The sequence below is a fragment of the Sturnus vulgaris genome, unplaced genomic scaffold (assembly GCF_052056855.1).
Source record: "Sturnus vulgaris isolate bStuVul1 unplaced genomic scaffold, bStuVul1.hap1 Scaffold_180, whole genome shotgun sequence".
In the NCBI taxonomy this organism is placed as follows: domain Eukaryota; kingdom Metazoa; phylum Chordata; class Aves; order Passeriformes; family Sturnidae; genus Sturnus; species Sturnus vulgaris.
Genome location: NW_028276110.1, coordinates 705,548 through 713,086, shown reverse-complemented (window position 1 = coordinate 713,086; position 7,539 = coordinate 705,548). Strand labels below are relative to the sequence as shown.

General features: G+C 41.7%; 1 long non-coding RNA gene across 1 annotated transcript; it reads right to left on the bottom strand.

Moving 5' to 3' along the window:
- Nucleotides 1–3,377: 3,377 nt before the first annotated feature.
- On the bottom strand, nt 3,378–4,752 carry LOC148218553 (uncharacterized). Its single transcript, XR_015800323.1, has 3 exons — nt 4,606–4,752; nt 4,222–4,308; nt 3,378–4,136 (listed from the first exon to the last, which is right to left on the bottom strand). It is a non-coding gene; the product is annotated as an uncharacterized LOC148218553 (long non-coding RNA).
- Between the last annotated feature and the right edge of the window lie 2,787 nt (nt 4,753–7,539).

Here is a 7,539-nt window from a genome sequence, read left to right as displayed (position 1 = left end):
CTGGGAGCTCCCAGAGCTTTACTGATGTCCCTCTGGCCTTCCTCGCTATTGTTTCAAATAAAAAAGGCAGTGTTTGGCTGAGGAATGGCCAATTCCTGTGGGATTCCCAACACCTGCCTTCTTCCCACACCCTGCTAAAGCTCCCGTGGCACTCAACCAGTCCCAGACAGAGCCTTGCTTCAATCTGCTCCTTCTCTCCCTCTGCCAGCACTGAAATCCATGTCCCATCCCCAGCCCTGCAGAGCAGCCCAGTCCTGTCTGGCCCTGCAGCAGGAACTGGAGGCACGGCAGGTCAGGGACAGCCACTCTGTGTCTGGAATGCTCAGCAGATGCTCAGCTCGGGCAGCTGCTGCAGCCCCAGGGCCAGCCCCGCTGCCCAGCACAGCAGCACAGAGTTGGCCCCGGGGCTCCTCAGGCCCTTAAAGCACACAAACACACACGGAGTGAAGCTGGAATACACAGAGAGCAAACACTGAAGATTGAAAGGACAGGGCAAACTCTGGTGATCAGGTACCAGGATCAGCCAGCAAAGTCCACTGAGCAGCCCCTGTTCACCATACAGCCAGAGAATGATTTGGGTTGGAAGAGCTCTGCTCTCATCTGACCCCCCTGCAATGAGCAGGCACATCCTTCACCAGATCAGATTGCTCAAAGCCCTTCACTGTTTACAGGAATGGGACATCCACCACTACCCGGGGAACTCGTTAACACAGCAATTATCAATCACACTTGTTACTACAGCAACTACCACAGCAACTGTTAATTTAGGATTCCTTCCTAAGTGTGGTGCCACAGTAAGCAAGGCTTGAACCATTTGTGATGCTCAGTTTCCATGGAAACCAGCAATAGGACCCCATTGCTATGGGCCTGTGCCATGGAATTCCAGAGCTGTGATGTCACCATGACAAGCATCAGCCAAACGCGCTGCTGGTGCCCAACACCACGGCAACCAGACATGGAAATGCTAAGCCAGGGACTGTTTCCATGGTAACCAGCACTTGGGATGGCTGTCATGGCAACCATCATGGATACACTGCCATGTTGCCATGGACATTTCACTGAGACCTGTTGCTGTGGTTGGCTGCCACCACAACCATTTCAGGTCCTGTTGCCAAGGCTGGTTGCCATGACAACCATCGGGGCAGTTGCCATGACAACCTACACAGACACCCTCCATTGCTGCAATTTCCATGGCAACCATCAATTAACCAGTTTCCAGGAACTTTGTACAACATTTGCACAACTCATTTGCCATGGAAACGATCCCACAGTACTGTGGAAAGGTCAGTGCCATGGCAACCATCATAAAACTCCATTGCTACAGTTGGTTGTTGTCTTGGCTTGCAAAGCAGGATGTAACCAAAAGTGTGCATTCTATCACCATCTGTTAAAACCAGGTGGGGCAGTGTTCTTTATCTTTTCCACAACCCATCCTCCCTCCAGGAGATATCTCCTGTTAATGGGCCATGGAGTCCCAGTGCATGGCTGATAAAATTCCATCATCCCATTGGGAGGTGCTCCAGCCAGGGGGAGGAGCCAAGACTTTCCTACCTAGACAAAATCTGAGCTTTAGAACATCAGAGCAGCCTTTTTCCACTGGATTCCAGAGGAAAACCAGACCCTTCTGCATCATCACTGGACCTTCAGAGGAAAACTGCACCTTCTACAGGAGCACTGCTCCAACTGAACCACACCTGTCACTGCAGGAGGATGCAGCCACCATTTAATGGGACTGCACCAACACCCTGACTGACTGATGGGGTGTCAGGTTGGATTCTGACTCTGTCAATGTTTTGTGGTTTTTTGTATTACTGTATTTTCTATTTTTTTCCTAGTAAAGAACTGTTATTCCTATTCCCATATCTTTGTCTGAGAGCGCCTTAATTTCAAAATTATCATAATTTGGCAGGAGAAGATTTACATTTTTCCATTTCAAGAGAGGCTTCTGCCTTTCTTAGCAAAGACCTGTCTTTCAAACCAAGACAGTGGCCATGGTAACTATCCTGATGCCTCATTGCCAGGGCTGGGTGCACAGCACTGACAGTGCTGGTCCCTGGTGCTGGGGACTGGTTTGGGCTGGGAGGAGTTAACTTCCTTCCCAGGGGCTTCTCTGGGGCTGGGCTTGGATTTGGGCAAGGAAGATTCCAGGAGGTTTTTGGTCCTGCCCAGAGCCAAGGCCTTTCCTGTTCCTCATCCTGCCCTGACAGTGAGGGGGTTGGGGGAGCACCAGAAAGGGGGAGAGACACAGCTGGGACAGGTGACCCTGACCTGGCTCCAGGGGACTCCCAGGCCATGTAGAAGAAGAATCAGTCTGGAAAGAAGGGACAGAAGCAGGAAGGGGGGGATGCTGGAAGTGATGGAGTTTGTGTCCCCAAGTGCCTGGAATGGAGCCCTGCTTACCTGGGGAGAGATGAACACCCACCAGCCTGGGGGAAGCAGGGAGTGAAGTCCTGGCTCTGCTTCCTTGCACAGCTTTTCCTTCCCCCATGGACCTGTCTGTGTCTGAGCCCTGGAGTTGTTTGGTCTCTTTCACCCTCTGGATTCTCCCCCAGTGGGTGCTGCAGTGAACTGGGAATGAGGGGCAGGTGCCAGAGAAAGGGACACAGAGATGCAGCTGTGGACTTGTCATGGCACAAGCACAGGGACCCTGAGGCCCAGAAACAGGCAGGTATCATTTCACACCCTTCCCTGCTCTTTGCATTTCCTGCAAGCTTTCTGGAGCATTGCTGGAAATATTTTTGTAATTTCTGAGGTGATTTACACAACACCTCACAGGACACACTCATGGTATCAGGAGAATTATGTGCTATACTGTGGATTCATGTCCCTAGAAAATACCAAGGTTCTGATTGATTAGTTACTGTTTGAGTCTAGAAGTGGGCAGTACAAACTTCCATTTTTCACTTTCAACTGCTCATGTGGAAAGCACACTATATTCTTCCAGATCTTTGCACAATATTTGTTAGTTACATACAAAAAAAAAATTGTATTTACATCCCTACTCAACATAAGGAACCCAAACTACTGGCCTATCCATAAGACTACACAAAAAGAAGGCAATAAATATGTTTTACTTTCCACTTCAGACAAATCTCGGATTTTTGATTTTTGATTCTATTTGAAAATTTTTCATTCTATTTGAAGATTTTTCATTCTATTTGTACTTTGAAGAAACTTGTAGGTTTTTTGTTATCTCTAGGCTCTGAACTGGGAGTTGTCATTGTTGTGAAACCAAGATTAATCAGGATTAATACAGAAACAGATGTTCTAATCTATCCTTACACTTCTGTGGCAGAAGCTGCTGGTCCCTAGGAAGGCTAGTTGGAGATTTCTGTCTGTGTTCAAATATTCAAAGCAACAACACTTAGTCTCACACTTTATATTTCAGAAAAACAATTTAATGGCATCTTAACATTGCTTTCATATCTTATAACATGCATATTTTACTCTTTATGAAGATGAAATATCTTTTAATGCGAGTAACTCTATTGAAACTTCCATTTTAGAAATTCCAAAACCGTTTTAACATAGTGAAAACAAAACAGTCTAAAAAGACAGGTCTAACAGCCAGTGAAATGGAAAAAAACCAGAAGACTTCAGGCAAAAGTGCATACATTTAACACCTACATTTCTTTCACTGTGTTATCTATTCAGAAAAACAGTAAATTTAAAAGAACAGAAGTTCTTTAAAACCAGAATTTCTAATGACAGAAGCAGCTTTGAAACAACTTTCTATGTAGTTCTATTTTTTTCAAAATTTTAAATTGGCTAATTTGTGTCCCAACATTTTGAAGCACAAGGGATGAAAGGTGGAAAATGCTCTGCAGGGGGATGCAGTTATAGATCTATGAAGCTTATATGTGTAAAGGAAATGAAAATAATATTAAACACACTGAGCACGACAGAAAAATGCAACAAAGTACTAACTCAGAGAATAACAATGCTGTGGAGGCACCAGGGAGCAATGCCAGGGCACTGGGCATTTCTGCATTTTAAGCAAAGAGCTTTACAGCTTCTTGAATTTTTCTTTTCCTGTCCATTTTGGAAACCGCCGCCCACCCCGCCTGGCGCATTCTCCTCATGGTTTGGAGTTTCAGTGCAGAGCCTGGAGATTTCCCATGGCATGGAGCTGGTGTCTAGGAAGGGAAATAAAGCCATCCATCAGTTTCTGTAAACAATCTCATTAACTGTTTGGTTTAATCTTATGAAAGGATAACATACCTTTTTTGGTGCTGTCGAATGTAATTGTGAAGCTTGTGGATAATCTTTGTACAATTTTTTAAACATTTCCTCTTCTGAGACTATGCTCTAATAAATTAAAAAGTTGTTTAGTCACACTATATTAAAAAATACTTTTTCTTTCCCCCTCAGGATATTAAACTATTAAAAAAAAAAAGTTAAGATGTTTTTATGAGGCATAACAGTTGAATAAAAAGAAAGCAAATTATGTACATATAACCACAATTCCAGAAAGAGCCAATTAAGTAAAAATATACACATAAATACTGGCTTGAATGTAGAAGCCCCAACCCTTTATCTTCACTCTTAGACACAGCAGTGAGCACAAAGAACTGTTCAGCACAGGATTTGCTCTCTGGCTCTTACCAGGAGGTCAGTGTGCTCAGAGCTGTCTGACTGAGAATCCAGCTGGACAAGCACTTTTTGCTTTTTCCTTGTGCTCTGCTCCGAGGACAGGTTTGTGCTTCTTCCACTTTGCAGTTTATCTGTTGGAGGAGTCTTTATAATATATGTCTGGGAAAGAAAATGTTTGTAGTTTTAAATTCTATTTTATGGGGTAAATATAGAGTCTAAACCCAATCTCATGACCCACTTTACAGTGTGAGTGCCAAGAAGACACCTGAGAGACGTGGTGGAATTATTTTCTTTCCATCCAAACACAAAGCAAAGACTCAAACAAAGTGGGGTGGGGTAGAAATATCCTTTTTCTGGTTGCCAAACTAGGAGAATGAACAGGAAGCTGTGGAAGAGTTGAGTTTCATGGCACATTGTTCTTTATGTTTATCTGCAGAAATTCTGGTTATTCTCAATTGCAGCCACTACACGTGGACTGTATCAAACATCTCAGAAAATGGAAACTAACAAAACTGCAGGAAGAGGCTTTCAGAGAAAGATTGACAGCAATATCAAGATTGGTGTTACTTGAAACAGCCCTTTCACTAGAAGTTAAACTGAGAAACATTGCAATAGTCCAGTGCAGTCCTTTTTTAGAAAGGTAACACCAAAACGATGGTGGATTCTGTTGTTCCAAGATGAAAACCACAAGCAAACTCCTGACAGGGAAGAAGGGCAAGTTCTGCAGTATTCAGTATTCAGGAATACTTTGATACTTCAATAATTTTTACAGCTATATAAACTTTTTTCCCTTCCATAGAGAAAAAAGTGCTTTTATAAATGGACACTTTTGAAGACTAAGTAAAACAATTCTAGAGATATAAAGCAACAACTGAGAAACAAAAATGACACACTGGGAGCCCTTCCATAAACTGCTGTCTAATATCTCCATGGAATGGTATCACCCTTTAAAATCCCTGCTTATCTCAGGAAAAAAATTAAGTATCTACAGAGAAGTAAGAAATACAGAGAAGTAAGAACACAAAATGTGTTTTGATGAACACAAATAATTTATCATGGCACTTCAATTGATTCTACACATATAAATACTTCCAAACTCTAAAACCAATTAAAAAGTAAAAGCTACCTTGTGTTTCTTTTCACTTTCAGGAATCATATTTCGAGAGTGCTCTTTTACAAGATTCTCCTAAAACAGAGTTATGTGATAGGAAGGAAATATTTATTTGAATTCAGTTGTTAAGAATCTTCTTGGTGTAATTACAGAACACAGTTTATAATCACAGACTGTTGCAAACTTCACACAAATATATGACCAGACACTGTTTTTCTATTCAGTTTCATTCCTTACACAACTTCTAGAGCACAAGCCCAGGCCACACCTCACCCACACTGCTCAGTTAGTGAAAAACTCCACCTTTTCTTCAATTTCTGCTTTCAGTTGTTCCTTAAGGGATGACAGTTCACGTTTCAAACATGACAGCTCATTTTCCTAAAAACAATTAAATAAAGGCTAGGGTTAACTATGCCCAATCCAGAAAAAAGAAAACAGTCCAAAATACTTAATAGGGATATTCATTAGATACAAAAGATAATTCTATTTGTTTTTCAACCCTATACTTGAAGCTTTGCTTTACCTTGTTTAAAATTAAAGACTGAAGTACTATAGGAAACAGGTAGTTGATCATAAGTGTTCAAGGTAAGACCTTAAAACACTTGGGAGAAGGGGGTGAGAGGGCAGAATCGAACTATTTAAAACAAAAATTTCCTTTTCAAACTGTGAAGTCAGAACATGACACACTGGCTGGAAGAGTAGACACAAACACACTGCTACTCCCATTTAGTTTTAGAAGCATTTGGAGTTTTTAGTGCCCAGAATAAGATCTGTAAGACAATAAAAGGAAATAAATTAGTGGGCTGATTTTTACTGTTCAGTCCCACTAAAGCAGATAGTTAACCCCTCCCCAAATATTCAATAGGAAGAAGTAAAACATGACATTTATAATTCTATTACACTCAAGGTGTGTGGGTTTAACACAGCTTGGCTCTCAGTGGGGGTGGAGTGTTATAAGAACATATTCTATTATTGGCTTTTCACAAATATTAAAATGAATGCTGTATGTATAATGTTGGAAAACTCTGCTGTATGAATATAGTTTCTTTTAGTTCTGCTATTAACAGAACTTAGAAATAGTAGTGTGATAAATACATATATTTTTTCTTGGAGTATAAAATGATGATGTAAAAAGGTTTTGTTCATGTATGAGAACGATAAAAATGAGAGAATGGTAGAAAAAAAAAGATAATCAGGAAATTGTTCACATTCTTGGATTACTGGACACCAGAACCCCAGGGAAGAAGAAAAAAATTGATTTACAGGTTGGGGGGGGGATGATTTTGAAAAATGCTTGAAGATCTATGAATATACAACATGTTGATGCATTTAAAGAAGTGTTTTCTGAGTTAGTGGGTGGTCTTGGCTGAATGTCAAGCACCAAGCCTTTATAACCTTTTGCTTTATTTTTTGTCTCATTGTCTTTTATTCAACCTTTTAAATTTTATCAGGAAAGGGAACCGCGTTTTTCACAGGAGGAAGCCACAGAAGTGGCTTCTGAGAGAGAAAGCTTCTTCTGTGTCCAGCAGAGCCAATTTCTGAAGGTGCTGATGATGGACACATTGCTGGTCTGATTTTAAAAGCTGGTAATGCCTCTGTGATGACAGATTTAAGGAAGAAAAAACCTGTGTGCACTTCTTCTTCTTCTTTTGAGGGGTGGAAATGTGCGGCAGTAACGGCGTTGCAGTGTGTTCTCATCCCTCATGGTTTGAGGGAGATGTTGCAGTGTGTTCTCATCCCTCATGGTTTGAGGGAGATGTTGTGGTGTGTTCTCTTCTCAATAATTTGTTCCATTCCCCCCTGCATTGTTAAACTGTACCTTCCCACCTAGTTGT